The sequence below is a fragment of the Podarcis melisellensis genome (assembly GCF_964234715.1).
Source record: "Podarcis melisellensis genome assembly, chromosome: 6".
Classification (NCBI taxonomy): Eukaryota; Metazoa; Chordata; class Lepidosauria; order Squamata; family Lacertidae; genus Podarcis; species Podarcis melisellensis.
In genome coordinates, this window is record NC_138538.1 from 44,594,097 (window position 1) to 44,620,443 (window position 26,347).

The following is a 26,347-nucleotide window of genomic DNA, read 5'->3' on the forward strand; positions in this document are numbered from 1 at the left end:
AAAGAAAATTGCAGCCTGCAGTTTTCCTCTCCTTGTACCTGAAGTCAGTACATTGCGGGATGAAGTGGTGGAAAATTCTAGAAAAGTATTTGGTAAAAAGAAATGTTTCTACTTCTTCAGGATTTGTAATAGGGTGGGCCTCTCTGGTTCACACCAGAAATAATTTGGAGAACCTTAATTAGGCTGCCCAAAGAGGAAAAAAATAAACATGGCCACCTTATTAATCCTAGAAGAGAGTGTGTTGAAACAGGAGTCCCCTTTCCCATTCGCTTCCCCTTTACTTATCAGTGGGGGCAGGCACTGCTGTAGTGCCGCACATGGCAGCGTTAGAGATGTAGGAGCCCATGGGAAATGTAGTTCCTATGTTTCCCATCCATACAGACACTGGCAGCATGCTTGCATCAATATTTAGAAAAGCTGGGAACCGTGGAAATGACATTTCCCTTGATTCCCAGCAGACCTGAATGCTGCTATTCATGCTCCAAGGAGCAGCTAGGATCTAAAGCACCTTAAACCTATGACAAGTGTCAAATCCAGGAGCTTTTCCTTAGGCACCAAGGCAAGTTTGGGATAGGGAGTGTCGGAGAGGGCTCTTTGTGTGGGTCAAAATGTGCAGAACCCTACATTTATCCCTATTGGAACTCATTTTGATAGATACCCACTTAGGAAAGAAAGGAACCAGCTTCAGTGAGTTTGTTGTCTTCTGTCTATAGTACTTAATCACCTCGCAGGTAGTTTCTCCTCACAATTTTTCATGAGATGTGGAAGGGCAGACTTAATTTTTAGGGTGTCTTTACAGAGGACTTTCTTTGTTGGGCAGTTCTCTCTTTGAAAGTGTCTTCTGCCTGAAGGGCTACCTAGTGCATGGCCAGTTTACAACTAGGAAGGGGAAACAGAAGCCTTGAAGTTGCCCAGCAGCAGTTTACACTGGGATAGTAGTCTCCCCCACTATGGCAAAATGTATTGTCTTCCCATTTAAATAATAGCAATTATCTCCCAAGTTTGCATCTATACATGTCAGCGAGCATATGCATTTTTTTATTCAACTCTGTACCGTGATTTGCTCTTGACTTCTGGTGATGGTAAGTTTTTTTTTGGGGGGGGGGGCAAATTACATTGCGAAAATTAGGGTGTGCATTAGATTTGATGGCGCATTTACATTTGTCAGCAACTACTTTTTTGGTTTCAAGGTTTTGAAAATTGAGGTGCATATTAGATTTGATGGCGCTTTAGATTCATGGAAATATGGTATTATCCAAGTTCAAGGACACATCCTGGCCAGGGAAAAACACTCAAGGAGGATATAAGCTGGGTCAATGGAGAGGGGTGGCCTGAGGAGAGAGAATGTGGCTGAAGAGGCAGTGTAGACTAGGGATTCCTGGGGGCCAGATAAAGAGGCCTGGAGGGCCACATCTGACCCTCAGGGCTGAGATTCCCTCTTATTCATGCTACAGGTAGAGGGGAGAGACTCTTGACTAAAATTACTTTGTCTGTGGCAGAGAATGAAATTCAATTTAAATGATGGTAATTATTTCTATATTTGCATTTGCACATGCAAATCTGTGTTCTATTTTGTCCTTGTTTTTGGTGCTGGGTAAGCGGCTATCCTGTTTATTTTAACAGGAGGGGAGTGAAAATTATTTTGTCTGTGATGGAGAATGGAATTCAATCTGAATCCCCAAACTCCTTGGCAAAACTGTAACTGCCAGAATAATTGTCCTTTCTTTGCATCACATCTTCACGCTTTCTAGAACCTGTTCTTAGAACTGAGGTATTCTGGGTAATGTCATATTTGGTGCCATCCAGATTGGTGACAGTGGAATCACCAGTGGTTGTACCTAACCCCTGTTTAGCATCCTAAAGCCAGACCCACTCCCTGACTCAGCCCCACTGTCCTGAAGCTCTCACAAAATCATGTTAATCCCAGCCTGTAAATCTACCATTTGTATCTAAGAATGAGCTTTTATTTCTTATCAATGACCTTTGACCTCATGCTGCTCTGTAAATGCAGACCCATCTCCTGGAACATGCACTTCTTTTTTTCATTTCTGTAGTTAAATGGCATACATTTTCTCTTAATCTTTGCTTTCCCCACTTGAAATGACAATTTTTTTTTTAAAAACCCCAACCGTTATTCTGCATGTTCTTTAAATATTCATTGAGAGGACTTCAGTTATGCAGAGTGCATTCTGTCATTTTGCTGGACTAAAGAGCTGCCCTTTATTAGATGCCATAGACTAATTAAAGTTGTACATCAGCAGATCAGTCTGCAGATGGGGCACTGTCTCCCAAACGCTGACTTGTATTGGGCTAAAGTTCTAGCTGCAGATTTGCAGCAGCCTCTCTGTGGCCTCCATATACTTGTAGGATTCTTTCCCGGAAACTAATCTCACTGCATTTCTGCCTCCTTTAAGCATCTCAAGATACTTTTTTTTTTTTTTTTTTAAAAAAAGCTCTCTTCATATATGACACATTACTAAATTTACAGACTGGGAGGTAGAGTCAGGGCCAGTCCATCCATGAGACGAGGTGAAGCCATTGGCCTTGGGCAAGAGATTCACCCCCTTCTTGTCTCCACCACTGCACAACTGCCAGCCCTGCTGGGGCTTCACCCCCTGTGCCGTTTCCCTCTGGCTATGCCCAATGCACCTTCTGCACCCTCACTGCTGCAGTGTGGCAGCAGTACAGGCATAGCTGCAGGCAACGGGGCAGTTGTAGTGGCAGGGCTGGGGGCAGTGGGGGAAGGGAGGGGCAGGGAAGGGGCATGGATCTATGCAGGCAGAAGTATGGGGAACATTGTTGGGGCATTTTGCCTACAGCAGCAAAACATTTCAGGCCAGCCCTGGGTGGAGAGTGTGTGTGTAGGGGGGATAGTGTCTAGTTACCCTGCCTCTATCCTCTACATGCTAACTAGAGCCTATTCATAAATGTAGCCTCCATTGAGAGTTTTGGATGAATGTGTATTGATGGGGATGGGGGACAATAGACACAGTTCTGCTCTCCTTCTGTGGCATTCACATCCCCAAATATGTCATGTGAACAGGGCTTATATGTTCCCTTCTTGGAATTCTAAACCAGGGCTAAACTGACAGCTTCTTTTTCCTGGTGTGAATTGCAGCCGAACGGGGATATTGTAGTAAGCATGATGATGTTGTGTTGCCACCTACCAAATGAAACCACTAAGAGTAAATTAAAAGTCTGGACAATATGGTTTAGGAAGCATTGCCCTCACTCTGAATTGGTTTGGTTTAGTGATGTTATCATGTAGCCATGTCTATGACATGACTTCCAGTGGAAAACAGATTAATCACGTTTCACCTCGTTTCCTGAAAAATTGCCAAATCAGGACACTTTTCAATGCTATAGCAAATGTTTGTGAAAAGAGGCCCTCTTCACCTTAGCACTAGCTGGAACCAGTGGAACATAAGATCAAAATTCAAATGCTTTATGTCCAGTGAACCCTATGGCAATTTTCCCAGTTTTCTCTGGATTGTATCTAGTGTCTTTTGTGCATGGTGTTTGGAACACAAATATAACCCAGAGGTAGCTAACACAATGCCCTCCAGAATTTGTGGACTACAACTCCCATAATACCAGACCATTTGCCAGGCTGGCTGAGGTTGATGTGAATGGGATTCCAACAACATCTGTAAGACACCACATTGCCTCCCTCATATAACTCATTGAATCTGAACAAAAATGCAATTGTTGTTTTGAAAAAGCAAACTAAAAAGGTTACTCTTTAACATGCCCTGATAGGTGTTAACATTTTTTGTTCTAAAGTGACATTCAATATGCTCAACTACCAGCCTACTCTTAATTTAGTTGTTACAAAAGTGGGATATCACCTATTCCCAAAGATGCTAAGTAGCGGATGATGATAAATTGTAGCTTGTTTTTTTTCAGTCTGGCTAAATAGCTAAGGTGTGGAGATATTATGCATAGAAGCTATCTCATTTCACAGCTAGAAGACAAAAGAGCCACTAAACATGGTGCTGATGGTTTCTGGCTGTGTGATGTCCTTCCTGGAAATGACTTAGCTTGACCTCTGGATTTAACCTGTCACTCTTGGTCTACTGGCTCCCTTGCCTGATATAATCTGTCCTATGGACAGAAGGGAACAAATACCTGACATTGCAAGATGCTAATGCTGGTGGGGGATAATTGGAATTGTAGTCCAAAGCATCTGGAGGGCACCAGGTTGGCGAAGGCTGCCCAACAGATTAGACCAGTAACTCTTGGTGCTAGCATAGTACAGAGCCACATGGATGCAGGAAGCAAGTCCTGATGTAACGGGGAGAGTATAAAAAGCTTTACTTCAATGGAAAAAATTGGATCCTGGTGTCTGCATGATTCGGGGAAACGCAGGCCATGATGGAAGTTGGTTAAATGAGTTAGTACCCGGTATTTCTTTTAAAAAATCACATTTGGAGTTGTATACAAAATAGCATGAGAGGATGATTTTCCTCTTGGGACAGTTGGCAATTACATATGTATGATGTCCATTTGTTGCAACAACCAAAAATGAAATGTATGCCCGTGATAGATTGGAGATCTTGATCCTGCTCAGGAAAGGGTGTTGTGAGTGTTGGGTGTGTCCTAAGACCCTGCCAACAATGGAATGCCTATGGGATAGATCACACCCACCATGACTCTTGACATCTTTCCCCCTTCCCTTATGCTCAGCCATGGGATCTTGAGTGCCAGTTGGAAAAGAAAATTGAAATGGGGTCAGAAGCGTAAATCAGGGTGCTTGAGCTGCTTGCATTTTATAGAATCCTCCAGAATACTTTTCATCTACAAAGAAACTGGGAGCCAAAGCAGAGATTATTGCACATGGTTCCCCCAGATACATGTTTTGGCCATCAATAGTGTGGGGAGACTGTGAGTTAGAACAGAGAAACTGGGCTCATGGAGAAAGTTGGGGTTCAGCCCCTTTCTTTTCTGTCCACTGCCCCACTCAAAATCATCCCCAAGCCAACGTTCCCTACATGTGAGAAAATATATCCAGGGGTGGATGTGATTTTGAGTGGAAAAGGCAAAGTGTTCATCATCTTCTCTCTCTGCTATTCCTTAGAACAAATTCACAGTCTATTGAAGGCACTTCAGATTTTTTTAAATAGCTCTCACTCACTCCCCTACCTACTTTGAACCTAAGGCAGAAGACCATTTGTCTTATGCCTCCCACTGTATCCCACTATATCCCACAGATCACTGTCTGGGGGGTATTAGTACTCTCTGTTGTAGGTGGGTGAATTTTTCCTCCTTTGCTTATTTTTGTATGATTAAAGCTGCATTCAGATCTTTCTCTCTCTCTCTCTCTCTCTCTCTCTCTCTCTCTCTCTCTCTCTCTCTCTCTCTCTCTCTCTCTGTCTTGGAAGAAGGCAAGGCTGATTCCAGTTTTTCAGCTGGTGTCCGCTGCTGTTAATGTAATGTAGGCCTGAAATAGAATTGTGTGCATAGGGTTTCCAGGAACGTGAGGCTTAGGAATAATGCTGGCCGTGGTCCTGAAATAGCTTCTGCTCTGCTGGTGCCACTGCCATGAGGCACAGATGCAAGCTGGAGGACTGTCAGCCCAGCTGGAAGAGGGCAGAGATCCATGGATGTCCAGAACACTCCTGTGGGAGTGGAATGTGGAGCCGGAGCAAAACATGTTAGACAAATAGGCACTCTTGATGTTTTAATTGAGGCCTAGAGACACAGTTGCTATCTTTAGCATGCTAACAATGTATAGAATAAATAATTCAGTTAATGGAGGCATTTGCCTAGTGTCTGCATTCATAGGAATACATGCACGTAGGGAATGTTTTGCAGAAAGGTTTTATCCAGCACATAAGCTAAAAGGCAACAGAGGGCAGCATCTGGGTTAAGTGTCTAGTCCTCAAGAGGACTAGGTCTTCATAATCCTGCCTGTGATCCTAACTTGCCATATTAGCAAGATGCTCACTGTGTCTCTCTTCAGAATGTACTGTCACAACCATCGCATTCAGCAGATAGTGTAATCCAGTTCTTAGTCACTTTAACCAGTCACTTTTCCTCTTTAGGGTGTGCATATTTCTATATGGATTATTCATATGTTTCATTTCAGGCCTGCCATGGGTGGGTTAGGGATTAGGAAGCCAAAATATGCCAAGGGACTCCTCCCTGCTGCAAATCCTCCCATGCAGGGTTTGCTAACTTCAGAAGCAGGGCCCAAATCAAGACCCCAAGCAATTTTTTTCTCGACCATGATTTGGGCGGTGGTAGGGGGAAAAAAAAGGAAAGTTAAGCAGAGGCAGTGGTGAGGTAGGTAGAGAGGTTAACATTTCTTCACTCAGCCCAGTGCCCTTACATGAATAAGAATCATCTCCTCTCCATACATCAAAGTGATCAGCTGCTGAGTTGGGAGGGGAACAGCTGATATACTCAGATGATATGCACAGGGCACCTGAGAAGGGATGCTGTGAGTGATACTACACTTGATCTTAGCCAAAAGGCCGAGAAGCGATGGATGCTGTGAGTGAAAGAGACTATAACACATCCACTGCTGACATGTGGCCCTGAGAGGTCTGGCTACAACTGAATGCAGTTCTCTGGCTATAAAAGGTTAGCTGCTGCTGTTTTAATGTCATGTGAGTCTCCTGTACATATTGACTCTTTACCAAGGGGCCTCTTGCTTGGCATTCCTCCTATATATGGAACCTTCAAGAAGTTCTGTGCAGGTCAGAAGGGTGAAGCTGTGTCTGCATGAGTGTGTGGTGTATGTGTAAACCACATAGTTAGATTACTCCGTGCAGAGTGAGGGATGTTTGCCCACCTCCCATGACCATGCTTAATATATTCCTATGTGGTACAATGGAGCCAAACATTTGCTTTTGTGCCACTATTGTAAACAGATCAACAACAATATATTGGTATGGGAAACAGTTCTTGATGACTCAGAGTGTCATCAGGTTCTTACACAAACAAGAGAGGACTCAAGATCCACTGGGGTACATTTCCCAGTATAAATCTGCTCAACTAGTACTGCCAGTAAAATGTCAGGAACTGGCAGGGTGCTGATGAGTATGCACTGGGGGAAGGGGGGAGGTTGGAGTCTGACTCAGAAGAGTGGGACAGTGGCTTGTGAAAGCTTGGACCAGCCAAGAGGCAAGAATCGGAGGCAGGGGAAGCTTCAAAGCTAGAGGAAGAGGTAGGCCTCGCAAGTGAATGACTGACTGCTTCCCCACCCTCTCCTGCGCCTCTGTTTCCCAGAAACAAGAGAGAATTTAAGCAGGAAGAGCAGAAGCAACTTCCATGCAGGCATAGTCTCTGGCGTGTGTGCAGTCCATTGGGGGCAGGTACAAAAACTGGTGGTTCCCCCGTTGCTGCAGCTGCTCCATAAGACGTAGGCATGGGAATAACTGCCTAGACACTAGATTGGTATGCTATGCTTAGGTATTGCCAGTGACTGTCAGTTTTATCTTTCACAACAAAGAGTTAACTCTCTGTCGTGTTAATTCCTTTGGCTGGGAAACACCCTTGACACAAAAACCAAATAACTATGAGTACATTTTTTAACCAGCTCTTTGTCTCTGTATTCTGCAGCAGGGATAGGCAATATGGTGCTTCCCAGAGGATGTTGTATTCCAGTTTCCATTAGTCCCAGCCCCACCATGGGAATCATAAGGGATTCTTTGGCCAGAGGGCTGCAGAATCATAAAAGCATTACATAGTCTTTAGAAGCAAGATGTGTAAACTGTGGCTCTTCAGTTATTGCAGGACTACAAATCTCATTATTATTACTGCTATTATTCCTGAACCTTGGTTGTGCTGACTGGGGCTGCTAGCAGTTGGAGTCTAACATGGTCACATCCCTGCTTAAGAGTCTCTGTAGGTAGGCTGGGTTTTATAGCTGGAGGCTGCTATTTTCACACCTGTTGTGGCCTGTGCACATAATGGGAAATCCAAAACTCCAGTGGGTTTTACTGGCACCCCTGCAAATGTCAATGCAGCCTATCTTCCACTAAATAACTGGAGTATTCATTACAAAGCTCTGTAGTCTTGTGCTTTTAATGAATTGCAGCTTGGACTCATTTTGAAATGAATATAAATGTCAAGAGCACATTGAGTTCCTCCCACCGCGTCAGAGGATCAAGGTCCCCCAGAATCCTGGAATTGTGTAAGGAGATAATCCATCCACAACACATGGCCTTACTAAGTGGTGTGGGGCAGACAAAAATCACTTAATTTGATTCCGCATTTTATCACTTAGCGAATAAATAACCTTCATTAAGATGGGAAGGTGGCAATTGTAAAGGGAAAACTTTGATGAATCTCTAACTCTGTTCTCACTTGTTAATTTCCTGCCTGTTTGCTGGGATTATTAAAACAAATTACAGCTGCATTTCTCCCAAGAGCCACTCTCCGAAGATCAGACTTTCTTACTTCCAAACAGCTTCCTTGCAACTTTTTGCCGACTTTTGTTTTCCTCTCTTCCTTCTGACAAACAAAATCAGCTGTGTGCCTTTGGAAAAAAAGAGAGTCCCCACTTGCCTGCCCACCCGCAAGAAACCTTCCATGTCTTCTATTCCACTTGAGATCCTGTGGAGGATAATCAGACAAAGAAGAATGAAGCCTTGATTAGCTGAGAAACAAAGCAGATGGATACACTGCTCAGAATGCAGATCACATGCTCTACACCTGCCTGGGCATCCCAGGTGTCCTACTGCTACAGAACACCGCCCACCCTCCCCGGATGGAGGCTTCCTGAGGTGTGGGGAGGGGGCTACACCCCAATACAATAGTTACAGCTTCAGAGCTTTGATGCTAAATATTTTACACCAGCCTCTGTGTGCTGTACTCGCATCTAGAAACCAAAATGTGTTTGCTGTATTCCTGTTGCCTCGAATTCTTACTCTGTTTACTTGGGTTTAGCTGACCTAGTGCCTTGGCATATGGGGGGCATGTACACTGCCTAACCTTTTTGACAGCTTCTGCAAAGCTGATGACAGATGTTGTGGCCTGTCAAAGCTTGTGTCGCAATAAACTAGGTGCCACAGAATACTTTGGCTTTTAGATGGTTAATGTATCACTGGAAGTCATGGGCAGGGGGTAGGGTTTTGAGCAGACTAATGGGGAAAGCATTGCGAATTGGTGCTGAAATCTACAGTGAGAAAGTGCAGAACTGAAATTGGAGAGCCATAGCTATGCAGTTAACCCCTCCTTCTCATGTTCAGTGCAGCAGGGAGAAATAATGGAGTGAACTTCCTATTCAGGCTTGGAATTGAGCTTAGAAAACTGAGCATTTTTTCTTGATCTTGGAAAATAGCTCAGTTTATTCCAAGCCCGCAGGGAGTGAAAGAGGCTCCAGTCTTCCAGGCCACTGGTGTGCCTCAACCCCACCCCTCCCATACACCTACTCGACCTCCCTTCAGATGCCCTCCTCTTCCTTTATTCCTCCACCATAGGATGGGGAAACTTGTGACCCTCTTGATGGACAACTCCCACCATCTCTGCCCTCTGGCGATGGTGGCTGGGACTGATGAAAGTTGGGGTCCAATAACACCTGGAAGGTCAAAGTTTCCCCACCTGTACTCTGGCAGTGGAAAGGAGGACGGGAGTCAGGTTTCTTTCCCTGCCCCTCTGTATTTAGTCTACTCCTGCAGTTAGGAGCTCAATACCAGGAGCACTGGCTGACATTAACATTGCAACAACTGTATTTCTACATGCGATCAGTGCTTGCCTTGCAACTGGAACAAAGTGCCACTCATTGAAGGGTGGGAAAAAATCTCCCTCCTTTCCCTATTCCACCTCCACCACCAGAGTAGCAAGAAGTCCTAGAAGAAAACACATTAGGAGACTTAGATTTCATTATTAATGTTATAGCACTCTATATTTAACTGTGAAGATAATTTAGATTTGGGAGGGTATACTAGCCCCCAGGATAGGAAACACACCTTGGGGGTTTGGGGACCTTTCCTGCTTGATCCCTATAGATGTTCAGAGAACATCCTGAAAACCTTAACATGCACAGCTTCAGATAGAGTTTTTAGCTTGGGCTATAAAAGGATTATAAAAGGTACTGCTGAGGAGGTTAATGGGCCCATTGCCCTTCTAATAGGAATTCTTGTTTGGCATGCTCCTGAAAGATGGGTTGGTTTGATGCACCAGAAATGTATCTCTTTGCTCAGAGCAATTCTTTTAACTGGCTGGCTTCTGTCATAGCACTTTTGCTTTGGTGCATTGCAATGGAAATGTCATAACTTTTTTATTCTTTTATCATTCACTTGTTTAAATGGGGCTATATTTCATATGGCTTTACTTGGCTCTTACATTGTGCACTTGATCTTCAAACATGAAAGTTGGAACATTTCTCTTATTTTTTTTTTTAAAGGACCTGCCCAAGCTGCTGTGATCCACACTGGAGGCTGTGTTCTGTTGTGTGATGATGGTAGCCATGCACTCTTATAGACTGACTAGCTATAGTATCTAGGTAGGACATTTTCAAAGTCCAAAATTAACTGAGGGCTTTATGGAACAGGAGGGGTAGATGTGAGAAGCAATCAGATGAGAAAAACTCAAAGCTTTTTTCTAAGAAAGGAAGAACCCCAGAGTGTTTTCAGAGTTATTGGCAAAGGAATAATAGGCTGGCTTCAGTTTCCAATTACCTTAGCTCTTAATTATAGATCAGACCACGTCAAAATGAGGCCTTCACAGACTAGCAGTGAAGCACTGGTGCATGGTAAACTGAAGGGAAAATTGACAGGGCAACTCAGAAGGCAAACTGATCAGGAGGGTTGATGGGTACCCACAGAGGACAAAAAACATGAAGGAGAATGAAGAAGGGCAGTGGTAGAAGTCCTTGTCTTATTTCCATGATCAATGCTTCATGTGGAGTCGATTGTCTCACTTCTGTGAGTCGATTGTCTCACTTCATTTGGCTTCCAGCAAAAAAAGTTTGAGAATCAATTCTCCTGGCTGTGACAGTCATTCTTTCTTCATCCTTATGGCTCTCCCTGCTCTCTCAGTAATTCAGGGTGAAAGCATATGAAAGGGAAATTGAGGCTTAAGGAATCACACCCTAGCCTTTAGATACATTTGTCAATCCCTTCTCCAACTCCCTTCCTTGGCCTTTGTTCTGTGATGAACATGGATATTTATACCCTGGGCACATACACCATTCTCCCACAAGGTCATGTACACCATGACATCCATCAGTGGTGCACTTCTCTGGTGTTTTGGAGAAAGAAGGGCATATTGGGAATCTTAGGTGAGATACCTATAAACTGGAAGTTACCCCCAGTTCCAGTCACCACACAGAGGCAGCTTAAGGTCTAAAATAGTTTACTGCTGCTTCAGTAATACAGTTCCATATATACATACAGTTTGTAGGCTTTGCAGATACAGGTACAGATATGTATAAGTAGAAAGTACTTCTGTTGCTCCAGATTCCAACTCCTCAAGCCTGACCCTGACACTCGACAGACCCACTGACTGACTAATGTGATGACATGCCTCTGTCACTTATATAAATGGCACTGGACCATTGCCACAGCAAATGGCTTGGCTGACCTTGCACCTCAGACCATGGGGTGGTTTGTGCCCATGAAATAAATCAAACCCTTCCTCCATGTCCAGTTTCTCCAGCAAGGCATAAAGGAAGGCACCTGGTTTTCCTTCCAGAGTAGGATTCTCAAGGAAAGCTCCTCTTTGGCTTCATTACCCAGCTGCTATCTTCTGGGACCTTGCCCTGGGATGATACAATGGATGCTCAGCACTTTGAGAATTGAGCATCTATTTTGGTTTTTAATTGGGTGCTGACCTTCTTGAAATCTGACCCTCCAGATCTTGTATGGATTCTGAGCTCTCTCTCAATTGGGAATACAAATGTGATGCTAACACCTGGTGGACAATCACCACCTCCGCCTGCTTCACATAGTAGTTTACATTTGTTCTCCACTTTTCTTCTCTCCTTTTTAAATCATTGTAAGGCAATTGCTGAAATGCACTTTTGCATTAGAAGCCATCAGCATAAGCTGGGGCCAGCAGATGGCTGGGTGCCCTGCTGCAGGTATGCTGGCGGCTGGTGAGATCGTCCTGTGACAGCTATAATTGTTTGCCATTTTATTTTGTTAATAGCTCCCATATAATTCCATGACTTTCAGGCCCCCAGGTGGCTAAATGAAGTAGCTCTATTGAAGTCGATGGCTTTGTACCAGCTGAGGTTCAGACTCTCAAATCCTTATCGAAGGCAAGAAAACAACAACACAAATCAGTGGCCTCCAGCGCACGTTTAAGAGAATTGGATCAATATCTGCAATAAACTGTGCAGAAAAGATGTAGTTTTCCTTGTATATCCTTTCACTCAACCTCTTGGCATGCAAACCTGGGCTTGGACTGACCCATGACACAGGGCAGCAAAATGTATTGGTGATCGTTCCTAAAGGAATGCGTTGTCTCACTGGGACGGGAGATGCAGGGATTTGTTATCATCTTTGCCCTTCCTTAAATAATTGTCGTTGCTCATGCATAAGTGGTTGCATTTTTGGGTAGGTGGATTATGTCATGTAACAACAAGACTGAATAATATCAAACCTGTTTTGTATCTATTTACATGCAATAAATAAACAGTAGGTCCCTTGTTTCAGGTATGTTCCTAACTCTTTTTCATAAAAGGTGCAACTGAAATAGCAAACACCTTAAGTTACAGTTGTGGTTCCCAAGAACCCTCTGATTTAATCAAATAAAATTGGCTCATGATCATAATTATCCCATTATCCTTATCACATCCTCCTTATAACTAAAGGTGTTTTTTTAAAATCCATTCTTTCTGGTTGAATGCATTGGTAGAAAATTTTTCATTATGCTTAGGAATGCACAGGCTCCAGCTACTGCTAGTTGCATTATTTCCCCAACCTATAGCAGAGAAACCAAAATGTATGTATTTATTTTTATTTAGCAAGTTTTATATACTGTTTTAAGATTTATATACTGTTTTAAGGGACGCGGGTGGCACTGTGGGTTAAACCACAGAGCCTAGGACTTGCCAATCAGAAGGTCGGCGGTTCGAATCCCCGCGATGGGGTGAGCTCCCGTTGCTCGGTCCCTGCTCCTGCCAACCTAGCAGTTCGAAAGCACGTCAAAGTGCAAGTAAATAAATAGGTACCGCTCCGGCGGGAAGGTAAATGGCATTACTGTGTGCTGCTCTGGTTTGCCAGAAGCGGCTTAGTCATGCTGGCCACATGACCCAGAAGCTGTACGCCGGCTCCCTCGGCCAATAAAGCGAGATGAGCGCTGCAACCCCAGAGTCGGCCACGACTGGACCTAATGGTCAGGGGTCCCTTTACCTTTACCTTTATATACTGTTTAATCAAGAAAGTATATCTAAGTGGTTTACATAAAATGATAAAAAATAGCAATAAAACAGACTTTAAAACAGTAAAAGTAATAAAATGATTACAACATAAATAAAATGAACATATTTTAGAAACAAATGTACATATTAAAATTATCTGGATAGGTTTTCCTAAACAAAAAAGTTATTAGCAGGTGTTGAAAGCAGTACAATGAGGGTACCTGCCCAATATCAATTGGCGGGGAGTTTCACAGAATAGGTGCTGCCACGCTAAAAATATCAATATCTCACAAGTATGAAACAAACATTAAGTGGCATGGTGAAAATGTCATTTCCACATATTGAGGCACATACTGTAAAATCACACCCACAGTGAATAGTAGGATTCCTTTAAATTGGTTTTAATAGTTTATTTTTTTAAAAAAAACCACACACCATAGAATTAAATTTGTATTTGTTTCTGCAACAAAGCTCTGAAACCAAAGTCACGGTATTGCCCAAAATGATCTTAGCCCAATTTATTTAGGGCGGTATTCAGTGCTAGTCCTACTCAGAGTAAACCTGCTGAAGTTAATCACCATGACTAATTTTGGTTCATTAATTTTAATAGGTCTACTCTAATCAGGACTTAGTTGAATACAACCCATTTTTTGGGTATTATTTGCCTTGTCATTTCTGGTGTCATTTCCCCTCTGTTGTCATTTTTATTTGTATTGTTGATGCGCAATTCTTCTCCTCCTCCCACTTTAATTTCTACATTTCCTGTGGAACACAAACTCACCAGTGCCTATCTATTCCACTCATGATGATCATTCCAACAATCCAATAGCTTCTTGCAATCTGCCCAACAGCCTCTCTTATTAAACCCAGTGCCAGCAACCCACAATTTACACCAATACCCCCAAATCAGATCACCACTTCAACCCCTTATGGGGGCTGCTAAAAATAGCTTCCCTGTGGTGCCTGAAACATTTGTAAGCCTTTTAATGGATGAACCAGCCCAATTGCACTCAGTGTCTTCATGCCTGAAGTGCTTTCAGCTGACTGCCACATGGGAGCTGTAACATAGGAAGTGATCCCAAGCTCTTCCATTCGCTAGTTTCCAGTCTGTTTGAATAGAACCTCACTGTCTAATTGAGCCAAACTGTAATTTAAGTCATTGTTTATCTGTTTTCCTTCAGGTTTAAATATTCTTTTCAATGTTAACAATCTCCTCTCTGAAAAGTTAAAATAACTTGCTTAGTCCAAGCATTCTTTACGAAGTAAGCTGATTTCTCCAATTCTATTGTTAAAAGACCAGATGCATTTCCATTTATGCTTGCCTGGCTATAATCCATGAAACTATGATGCATTGAATCCTATGTGGCCTTTTCCTTTACCTGTAGGACTGACACATATTCCTAGGCATCTGCCCCCTAGAATAGTGGTAGGGAGTGCTTTTTTAGCTTGAGGGACACACTCAGTCTTGAGCAAACTTTCAGGAGCCATGTGACTCTGGTTGTCAGGGCTAGGTGCAAAAATAGGCACAGCACTGGATGAGACTCTTACCTTTGCATTAGGGACTGAATTCCAGCCATGCAAACACACCTCTCCATCCTTCAGTCAGGTAAACATGAGGTATTATTGGAAGAACGTAAGAAGAGCTATTGGCCCATCTAGTCCAGCATCCTTTTCTGAGACATCCAGATGTCTGAGGCAAACCCTTGAGCAGGACCCAAGGACAAGAGCCCTTTCCCCTCCAGTGGCTTCCAGTAACCGGTATTCCGAAGCATTCCCGCCTCTGACCATTGAGGTAGAGCATAGCCATTTTGGGAACAGTTCGAGGGAGAATTCCAGCCAGGCAAAAACACTCAAGGAGGGTGTGGAAAGGATTCTGTGATTGGGGACGGGGTGGTCCAGATAAGAGAGGCATGGAGGGCTGCCCCTGGCCCCTCCCCCTGGCCCCTCATAGTTACTTTTGGCAACACTTGGCCTCTCTAGGAAGTATCTTGGCCTCTCTAGGAAGTATCTTGGTTCCATGCTCCAGACCTTATTGCTTTTAGGCTAACAAGACATTGCTTAGGGTTTTTCTTTTGTGTGTGTATGGAGTATTATGGGAGGGATAGTACGTCTGGTGGCAGACACATCATGCTCCTTCTGAGGTAGTTTGTCCACTTTTGGTTCCCACCAGTAGCTCCTCACCAGTAGCTCCTAGAAGCTGTCAGCATGCAGCAGTGGCCACACCTTGGGAAACGGTTTTGACTGGTCAGCTAAACCAGGTGAGAGGTTTCAAACCCTCAGTGAGTTAGGGACTTCTCCTACATGTGAAGATAGGCTGTGGCAGATTGAGCAGATTGAGCAGATGAGACCAATAGTTGATCCAAGGCAATACACACTGACCCATGTTGTGGGTCATTACACAAAAGCCAATTGTGAATGAATTTTTGAGTTGTGGATCTTTACTGGGGTAGGTGTGTTTTTGCTTCCATGAATCCTCTGTGTGTGTGCGTGCGGGTGTGTGTGCATATAAATATGCAGGCTGGGAGCTGAACTTTGGATTTTCTACTTTTGCACCGCTGTTGGGAACTGCTCTGATTTATTGCTTTGGAGTTTTTTATATATTAAAAAATGTATGATAGTTCACTGGAAAGGGAACTGATAAATGAAGTAGTGGCAGCAGTAATAGCAGAAACAGCAGTAGTCCTAGTAGTAGTAGATAATTATGCCATTGAAAGCTACAGATGCCCAGTCACCCTGAGCCAAGTGGAACTGACATCCATATTTTCCCAGGTGGGTACTCCTCTTCCACTTTCTCTTGGGAAATTTGCTAAGGAAATCATTCCTCGTGCCCCCAGAAAGGCTGATAATTGCCTCCATTTAGTGGGAGGACAGTAAAAGGGAGAAGATGTAAAAGAAGAGGAAGACGAGATAAAAAGCAACTACGGCTGTGTATATTTAAAACACATTTCCCAGGAACTGTAGTTTACCTCATGCAGAGCTATAATCCACAGCACCCTTAACAAACCACAACTCCCAGGATTCTTTGGGGGAAGCCATGTTCTTTAAATGTGTGGAGCTTATGCAGCCTAGGTGTACTTCAGGGACTCCAAGGGAACCGATACCCTCAAGAACAGATCAAGCTGGGTTTCTTTCCTAAGAGGTGGCATGCCATCTTTGTAACAGGGGTTTCCTTTCTCCCTTGTTCTTCTCCCCATGTGTTTCTCCTCAAACCCTGCTCATTTCCCTGGCTTGGCATCCTGCTTCCTTGGCTGATGAATCACACTTGACAAGGTTATGGAGTCAGCATGTTAAATCTTGAAAAGTGAGTGTAATTTATTGATCTACATTTTGCTTATGAAATAGGACAAGTGCTGATTTGAGAATCTTGTTTCCTCTCCCCCTTTCCCCTTCTGTCTCTCTCCTTCCCCTCCCTTGCTTTCGCTTCTCTTATCTTTTGTAATTCCTCTGAGCTTGCATCAAAACTCTCCAGTCCTTTGTTAGCTTTTCGAAGCAGCCACACGGGCTCAGCAGCCTGTTTTCTTCTTCCACACTTATCATTCATCTTCCTTTGCTGCTAAAAAAACCACATTGGGCCAGATACACTCCAGATACACCTCACCACTCAAGTCTGTTTAAGGGCAACCAACCTGGTGTCCATGAGTGCCAGAGAAGCTGCTAGTACTTTGTATGTAGACCCCTCGAAAATCCACAATTGTACAAGAGGCTGTTTGGTTTTTATTCTCAGTTCCAATTTGCACTAGCTTGTCTTCTCCTACATGGAACACACTTCATTAAACATGCCCACATTTCACAGGATTCCAGAATTACACACCCCATTCTGAGCACAGGAGAGGTGCAAAGAGCTTCCTTTTGTGAAGGAGCCCAGTGGTAGGTGCTTTGCCTCCCTCACTGATGCAGTGGCATGCCTGGACCATTTTGTGCTCCTGCTTCTTTTTCTGATCTTTTGGATCATGGCAGCCAAATTTATGTTATGCCACATCTGCCCTGCCAGCGTAGGTGGGCGGAAGTGGGATTGGTGGGATCTGGATTACGACCACTGGCAGCAGGCAGAAAGCCTCAAAACAGGACTTTGCTTTGCAGGGGGTAGTAAGGCATTGGGGCTTATCCTTCCTGGGATCCATTGGCTCCAAAGCCAGTCCCACTGCCAATGAGTGTTCACTTTGGGACTAATCCAGGTCAAGTTGCTACACCAGCTCCAAGCTAGTGCAGCTATCTTCCTGCCCCCCTTTTCTGCTCTGGCTGCTGTGTGGATGTGGCAGTGGCGCTGCCATTTTGTAACGCCACCAGGTTGTGCGGCTGAGGTTAGGATTGCTCCTTGATGCTCTTTAAAAACAACAACAACCCACTACAGTTTCACTGAGTTATTTGAAGTTTGCATGTGCTCAAGTACCGTACTTTTCCATGTATAAGACTATGGGTTTTTTCCATTAAAAATCATGCTAAAAAGTGGGGGTTGTCTTATACATGGATAGTGCATAGGATGGACGTTTGATTGGTTGCTGCTGTGGCTGTCAGCGGCTATTGTGCATGTTACTGGGTGCTGCGTCAATGGGTGCTGTTGGTTGGCCGATGCTCCGGGTAAACCCCCCTCCCAAGATCAACAACTCTGGGCAATCATCCGTTAAGAAAAGCTCAACAACGCTTGCCATCCCCCCCATTTTCTTAAATTTGAGTCCCCCAAAATAGGGGGTCTTATTCATGGGGGCGTCTTTTAGACGAAAAAGTATGGTAAATGTCTTATTTTAAAAAGAAGCTCACCACACTATTGCACCAGGTCTCCTTCTGGCATCAGATGTCCTCCTTTCATTTATGGGTGGATTTTATACCATGCTGTTGTTTTCAAATCAGTGCAAACACGTGCATGTCTTCTCAGAAGCAATCTCCTTTGATTTCAGTGAGACTTATTCCCAAGCAAGTGGGTATAGGATTGCAGGCATCCTTGATTATTTGGATAAAGCCTTCCTCTTGATAGAAATTTCTAAATGAGATTTGATTTGGGGGTTGATGGTGTACAGAGAAAGAAAACAAAAACAAATAATTGAAGGTCATGGGAAAAAGTGATTTTGGAGGCAACATGAGCATATGTATGTTTTTCTGAGTTGGAATATCTGGTGTACAGAACTCATTAATAGACTCATAAATTCACAGCAATGGCATGAACCTGCCACTTTGAGCAAAGGAGTGCAGGGGTTTAACCCTTTCCTGGATAGTATGTGAATTTTGATTTTAGCCAACTAGAGCACTGAATTAGGCAGGTTAAACAATGTAGACCAAGAAAGCATGTGGGTGTTCTGTTTGCTCTTCTTCAGGAACATCTCTAGTCTATGTAGACTTTTCTTTAGGGTTATGAGACCAAGTTGACCCGAATCCCTATGTATTAGTCAGTAAATGGAAGATTTGTGAAAGCAATTACAGCACAGCTATCTGTAAGCTAGCTTTCTGCCTGTCCCTTCCTTCCTGACTGTAAATAATCTGTTTTTCTTTTGTGAGGTGGGGGGTGGGGGGGTGCTGTGCCAAAGAATACCTGATTAAAAAGGCCAGAAGCCATCAATTAAAAGCAACATCACCTTGTTCTGGCAGCCCTTACAGGGTTTTCTTTCTTTCTTTTCTTGTGCTACCCTAATTAAAAGCTCAAACCAAATGGCTTGATGGCAGAAATTCTAATTAAATCAACCCCATCTTCTTTGTGAACCTAAGGTCTGCATAAAATAAAGCATGAAATTATTAATTGTTTTGGGATCAGCTGTTTCAGAGCCATATCTGGAACACCTTCCCTCATCCCATTTTCCCTGACTTCGAAAAAATGCAGAGAGCCCAGATACTGATGATGGTGTACACGCCGTGGCAATGCCTGGACTTAAAAGGTGCGTTCCATTTATATAGTGATGGATCTGAGTAGCTGATTGATTATATAGATGAGTGGAAGTGGGAGGGGGAAATGCTCAGTTATTATAGTTTCCTTGTCCCAACAGTCCTCTGTGTTGAAATCTGGTTAGAATCTAGCAGAGGCTAATCTAATTAAATCTGTATAACTCTTACAGCACTTCATTTTAAGTGTTGCAAATTGCATAGTTTGTGGCTCTAACATCCTGCCAGACCAGCCTGTCCCCCCCCTCTCTCTCCATCCTTCCTCCCAGTTTTAACATCCAGCTGGAGAAAAAGTTCTGAAGATCACGAAACCTTGATCAATATTTGGTTGATCCCATTAAAAAAATGCTCTACAGTGGATGTACTGTACTAATTTGTGTGTGTGTGTGTGTGTGTGCCCCTTTTACTAAATTGTATTATTTCCCCATTGTATGGTACTCAGTTTGCCACCCTGATCTGACCCAGTCTGTTGTTTCTGAATTCATGGGTGTTTGAAACATGCTTTAGAAAAAGAGAAATACAATTCATGATCAGTCACCATCCTGAGGTATTGCACTCCCCAGTCTGCCTTATGAACAGGGATTTTGCCTCTCATCTTCTCCTGCTTGACCATTCATGAATGCAAGTGCACCTCTAGCCACTGTGACACTCCACTCCTCACCTGATTTTGGAGCAGTGAAGGATTAGCCAATTGCTGACAGTTATGAATTTTTTTATTTTGATCCTTTTCCTAATCTGGCTGCGGGGAGAGAGCTGGTTTTGCCTACACTGCACTGCCACATTAGTGAAGGTTTTAAGTATTGGCTTCAGTTGGACTGAGACTTTTCTCATGTAAATAGATCACAGCAGGTTCAGCACAGCTTCAAGGACTGAAGACACTTTGTGGGCACTGGAGAGCACTTTGAGATGTTGAGTGATGAATTATACCCTAAGCAACAACCTAAGATTGTCAGGCCCAGGAAGATCTGGGGTTAGCAGCCTCACTCCCAAGAAGCATCCTCACATCTGCCAAGAAGAGTTTCCCTATTCCTCCGGAGTGAGGATGCTAACACCAAATCTTCTCTTCCCAACGTTTACATATGTGTGCATTCAAGAGCAAATATCAGTTATGTGACTGATTCCATGACTGGATCCAGAATGGGGCTAGCCAGCCATGTTGGCTGGTGGGAATGACAGTTCCTAGTCCTTGTCTTGGTACTAAGTATTCCTGCACTGAATTTGGGAAGGCTGGCTTTAACTAGTTAATAATGTAGATGAGACATGTGAACAAATAAAGTTGCGGCCCATATTTCAACCCATTTGCTATTTTCCATGCCTTTTCATGGGATAAAAGAGGTAAGCCAAGAACTCCTGATCTTGCCAAGGTTGCAGATTCTTTTGGGTTTTGTTTTTGCATTGTGAGGCCCTGCGACCACCCTATTCCCCAAGGTGCAAATAACTAAATAACTAGACAACACACAGTTTATTGGGGTTTTGGGATCAAATAAGGCCAAAACTTTATTGGTTACAGATGTGAAAGATTTGGCCATTGACACTGAGGTAAGCAATGGCGAATGTCACTCCTGCCTGTCCGCCGGGAGTGTTTCTAAGGATGCAGCCAGTGGGGTGTGTGTGTGTGTGTGTGTGTGTGTGTGCGCGCGCATGCATGCCCTATGACCTACATCAAATTGGGGCATCTCCCAAGCAGTCCCCATTGGAGGAGTGGTATGGCCCTAGCCTCTGTCTGGGCATTGGACAGGAGCCACTCCTCCCAGATCCTTTTAATGGGATACCCTTACCTGTGGAGCGGCAGGCAGTGGTTACAACCTCCCCACCAACCAAGACTAGGGTTATCTAATGCCTATTAGCCTTATAAAGTTGTGGTGATTGCTATGAGCTAGGCGAAAACCCAAATGGCAGAGCCGATTTGCCAGATGGGAAAAATTCCTGCCCGGCCCCTGAATCTGGAGACTGACATTGTCCATAGCAGAGTCGTACTATTGGTAAAAAAAACCCTAATTTGAGGGAGGGTGGGCAGGAGAACTGGTAAGAGAGAGTCTGAAAGGCCCTGCTGGCCAGGTATTTATTCTTCCCCTGGGTGTGGTGCCAAGCATCGCTACTGGTCAGTTGGCACCACACCCAGGTGACACGCCCTACATAAATGCCGCCATTGGCCAATTTGGTGGCAGGAGTAAATCTAGCCAGCAATAGGCCGGTTCATAAGGGAGACGCAGTGCCCGCCCACAATGCTGCCTGCCCAAGGAGAGCAAACAGACTTCTCACTTCAGTATAACTTCATAATTACGTAAAAACAAACAAATGAAACAAAAACAGATGTTGCAAAGAGATCACAGGGTTGTTATCCCAGGATAACTAATTGTGGGAAAAGCTCATTTTGTTACTCAACAGCCATCTAACTAATGGAGAGATGCTGTCTAAGTGATAGGATGTGAAAAGCCTTCATTATTTCTGAGGTGGATCTTTCTACCTCAATGAAATGTAGCATTGCATATTTTGGACATTTTATGTACAATAGCAGACATGCAATTTTCAAAACGTAAGTTGATTTCTTAGTTTCTTCTCCTTCTCCTTTGGCAATCACTCGTAGCCAAGTAAGATTGTCTTCCATGAACACGGTCTTAACAGTGAGTCTGTAAGTGACTGTGGAGGCCAATTCTGGATCCAAACGTCCTTCCACAGTGGGGACATAGGTTTCCAGGTCGGAGTTGATCACAGTGAGAGTTTGCCAAACATGCTTTCCTCTTAGCATGTTTCTCCCTTTCATCCTGAGTTTGAGCGTCTTCAAAGTCCATGACACCTTTGGTAAAGGCTGTTCTCCAGGTTTGCAGGCCAGTGTTGCCCAATTGTTGGTGTTTGTACTACATTATTTTAGATTTGCCTTGAGCGAGTCTTTAAACCTATTTTGTTGACTGCCAGCATAACACTTTCCATTTTTAAGTTCAGAATAGAGTAGTTGAAAGATGAGAATCAGACATCCGGACAATGTGACCAGTCCAGTGAAGTTGATGTTGAAGAATCATTGCTTTGACACTGGTGATATTTGCTTCTTCCAGTACACTGGCATTAGTTTGCCTGTCTTCCCAAGTGCAGTGTAAATTTTTTTGGAGACACCTGCCAGTGGTTCGACCGAGGGTGCCTTCATGATATTTTCTTTTTGTTGTTGTTGAAAGTGTGTGTTGGTAATAACAACGTTGTGCAGTGCACATGTAGTCAAAAGTAAGATTCCCATCAGGTCCTGACCAGCTTGCTCTTCATATTTGATGTTAGGCTGTTCAAAACACAGAAATATTTCATTCTACTCTCTGTAACCAGTACAACAACTTATGCAAAAAATTAACACACCAACCTCCCTCTAATTTGCAAAGCTGCAGTAATTGTTAATAAACTATTGCTTGATTTGTAACACTTCTCTAGCTCTGAGGAATTTTGTGTTGTTTATTAAAAACCACATTGCATTCCTAATAGGAACCCAAATTAGTTTGAGTAGTGGTGTCTAGTAGCAGGATGCAGACGACAGATTCTTGTGGGGAACAAGAAGAGAGTGCTCTAGTTTTCTTTTTCCTTTGCTAAACATGTTTGGGCTTATTTTTGTTTCTTGATTCTGCCATCAAGTCTGTGGCTGATCAACAGCTTCTTGTTTTTATTGACAGGGACATCTAGGCTCTCGCAAGCAGTTTTCTTTATATTACTTCAGTTTAGTGAGCAGATATTTTGGGAGCTGCTGTTTAGAAAGCAACAAAGATGCCCTTGGGGTTCTTCAGTGAAGATTTTTGAGGATCTGCCAGACATCGTATTGATCTGAAAGGCTCGTGACTCCAAAAAAGAGAGATAAACACTCATCAGAAAAGGGAGGTGGCAGCTGGGGATTGCTTGACCATTGTTCATCATTGGGATGAAGCGGTGCAGAGAGCGTATGGCCTTAGATCTCCTTGACTTCACATCCATACTCAGAATTTGTACCCCAGAGACCCAGCTATGGCGCACTGTTGCTTCTTTCCCTTAAAACTCATTTTAAAATAAAATAATATAAAATCTTCAGATATTGCTGCTTCGGCTAATCGTGCTGAGACTCAAATTGATGGTTTAAGTTTGAGAATTTTATCCCAAGCATCCCAACTGGTGGGGAAACACAAAATTGCCGTCATTGTCAAATACTCTCCAATCTGAAACTGATTCAGTTAAATTGGTGCCTTCCACTGCTATTAAAGGAAACTCTATAATAGTTCATAAACTGGAGGCAAAGGAGAGTGCACAGAAGAGAGATGCTTCTGCAATTTGAGGAGGAGGGAAGGCAAAGGAAAGTGTAACAGTCCTTTGATAGAAATTGTGACCTTGTTGCTCCAGATAGGAAATGTCTTGAGAAGGACCAGTGCCTCTTGTGCAATACATGCAGCAATCCTTAAAGTAGCACTTGAGAAGTCTAGCCTGTGTATATGTCATTTTTCTTTAACTATAACTTTTTGGGTTTCAGCTGTTACTAGAGAAATCTTGTATGGAGGAAAAGGATCAAACTCTCCTCCCCCAGCACCATGAACCCAAGATAAATGGCCTTCCTCCCCCATGGCTGCTTTTTGCAAAACATTAAAGAATCAGATGATCTGAATGGGGATCTTCATTGTCTCATCTAGTTTGACCTCCAAGGATGGTATTCTACTACCATTTTGGGCCAACCAAGGGGATTTCCTCCCCACCCCCATGAATGGCCCATGCCCCCAATTTTCTCTGGAGGGTTGGGGAACCCCTAGAAGAGATTCAGGGGGCATACTTAGGGAGAAGAGGGGGGAGAACATTCATTTGCGCAAGGAGAATTCCTTGGCTGACCAAATGTTCACCTTGGTACTGTGTTGATACCCTTGTCCCTTCTCAGTGTTGCTTCATGCATGCCATTTTTCTGACTGTTGAAAACGTGAACAAAACATTTGCACTGCTGTGTGTAAAAGATCGCACATAAGCTCTGTTTTGTTTAATTACATCATGCCCTTCCATGTGTACATGCAGCAAAAGAATAATGGTTTTTAGATGTGTCCTCTCTCTCTCTCTCTCTCTCTCTCTCTCTCTCTCTCTCTCTCTCTCTGGCCTGAGGAAGTGGATGCTGGCAAGTGATGGTTGGAGGAGAGAAGCCATAATGGAGATTATCTTTCAGTAGAGCTGATGATAGTCATGCTTCCCTTCTCTCCCTCTGCTGCAGCTTGATAGAATGGCAAGCAGTGAAAGGAGGTGCCTGATGGAGTGTCTTCTCAGCAAAGCAGATGGTTGCCCTGAGTATCTTCACTTTCTCTGCTGTAACTCATCTGCATTTGTTATATTTCTGCATGTCCTATAGTGGGGGTAGACAACGTGATGCCCTCTGGATGCTCCCATTGTCCCTGACCATTGGCTATGTTGGCTTGGGGTGATGGCAGCTGAGTTCCAGCAACATCTGGAAGGTACTACATTGGCTCCCCATTTCTCTACGGACACATAGGTAAAAGGTAAAGGTACCCCTGCCCGTACGGGCCAGTCTTGACAGACTCTGGGGTTGTGCGCCCATTTCACTTAAGAGGCCAGGGGCCAGCGCTGTCCGGAGACACTTCCGGGTCACGTGGCCAGCGTGACATCGCTGCTCTGGCGAGCCAGAGCCGCACACGGAAACGCCATTTACCTTCCCGCTAGTAAGCGGTCCCTATTTATCTACTTGCACCCGGAGGTGCTTTCGAACTGCTAGGTTGGCAGGCGCTGGGACCGAGCAGCGGGAGCGCACCCCACCGCAGGGATTCGAACCGCCGACCTTTCGATCGGCAAGTCCTAGGCGCTGAGGCTTTAACCCACAGCGCCACCTGCGCTACGGACACATAAGCATCCATAATTTTTGGAAGGGGTTTTAGGCAATTTTGCTAACCATTTTTATGGCTTTACGTGAGGACAGAAAATTTGACAGCTTGTTATATTTCAGTGAGAGAGAAATGGGGAACCATATGAAAATATGTCAGTGGGATTGGTGTAATAATGTATGCAGACGCTAGGAATGGGTCAGAGTCAATTCACACAGCTATTTTGCATGTAACAATTATGCAGGGAAGCCACTACAAAACAACTTTTTGCAATGTATGGCTCATTTTTTGGGGATAGTCTTTGGAAACTGTGGCTTGTACCAGGAGGAGAAAAAATCACACCACCTCCAAATCTGCTCTGGAGGATCAGGGGAACCCCTCAAACAGATTTAGGGGGAACATGGAGGGAAAAGAGGAGAGAACATTTCATTATGCGAGGAGAAATTCTTGTGCTGATGGGAGCCCCGACAGCACTACGTTGAATACAACCCGTAATTTGTAGGAAAATGTACAATAATACTAAGTCATATTATTCGACACAATCACTCAGGATAACTACAAATGGTCATTTGCTATGTGGTAGCTTCTTGTAAATGCATTGGAGAGCAGCTGCAATTACACAGGGCAGCCAGTGATCTGTAAAATTTCAGCTTAAAGATGTTTTATCTCTGTCCTCTTCAATCTTGAGTTTCTAGGTATTGCTGCACTACAACTCCCATCATCCCTGGCCATTGACTGAAGCAGCTGGGGATGATGGAAGTTGTAGTCCAGCAACATATATGCTGAAGAACACTGTATCATGTTCATAATCAGTTGGAAGTATGGGATCCCAGGATGTGGTAAAATTGAGTCTCATGTGTCACTGGATGCTATGAGTAATTGCAGCACATCTGCAGACACCTGGGGAATCATTCCAATAATCAGCCACCATGTGGCAAACAGTCCTTCGTAATCATCACCATACACAAAGAACAGCTAGGCAAACTAGTCTTTAAGGGAACAGATCTGATTTTTGGATTTTGGGGTTTAATTTTTGAGCCTGAAGTGCAGCAAACCTATCTCTTTCTTTTCTTATAAAGACCTTGAATTCCCACACTGTATTTGCTTTTATGTATCAAAAACACTTTTTGACTTTTATCTGAGAAAATAGCTGATGTAGGGAGTTAGGCTATTGCAGTATGTGAGATCAAAAAGGCACTAGGGGGTGAGGGGGTGGGGCAGAAAGGGGAGAATCTCTGTGAAACCTGACATTTTGGGAGCTAGAATCATATTCACACTCTCTCCAGAGCAGAATGGAGGAAAAACCCCTCCTGAGCTCAAAGCCTGTAGCTTGCAAATCATCAGGTGATCCTAA

General features: G+C 43.8%; 1 protein-coding gene across 2 annotated transcripts in view; it reads left to right on the forward strand.

Annotated features, from left to right (window-relative positions):
* Positions 1–26,347, forward strand: part of GRM4 (glutamate metabotropic receptor 4) — a 299,470-nt gene that overhangs the window by 91,094 nt on the left and 182,029 nt on the right. Inside the window, exon 2 of one of the 2 annotated variants that reach the window (XM_081915564.1) lies at positions 16,586–16,616. The exons of the other annotated variant lie outside the window; for it this stretch is intronic. The gene's annotated coding sequence lies outside the window, so the exon portion shown is untranslated. The remainder of the gene's footprint in view (positions 1–16,585; positions 16,617–26,347) is intronic. 2 annotated transcript variants of the gene reach the window in all.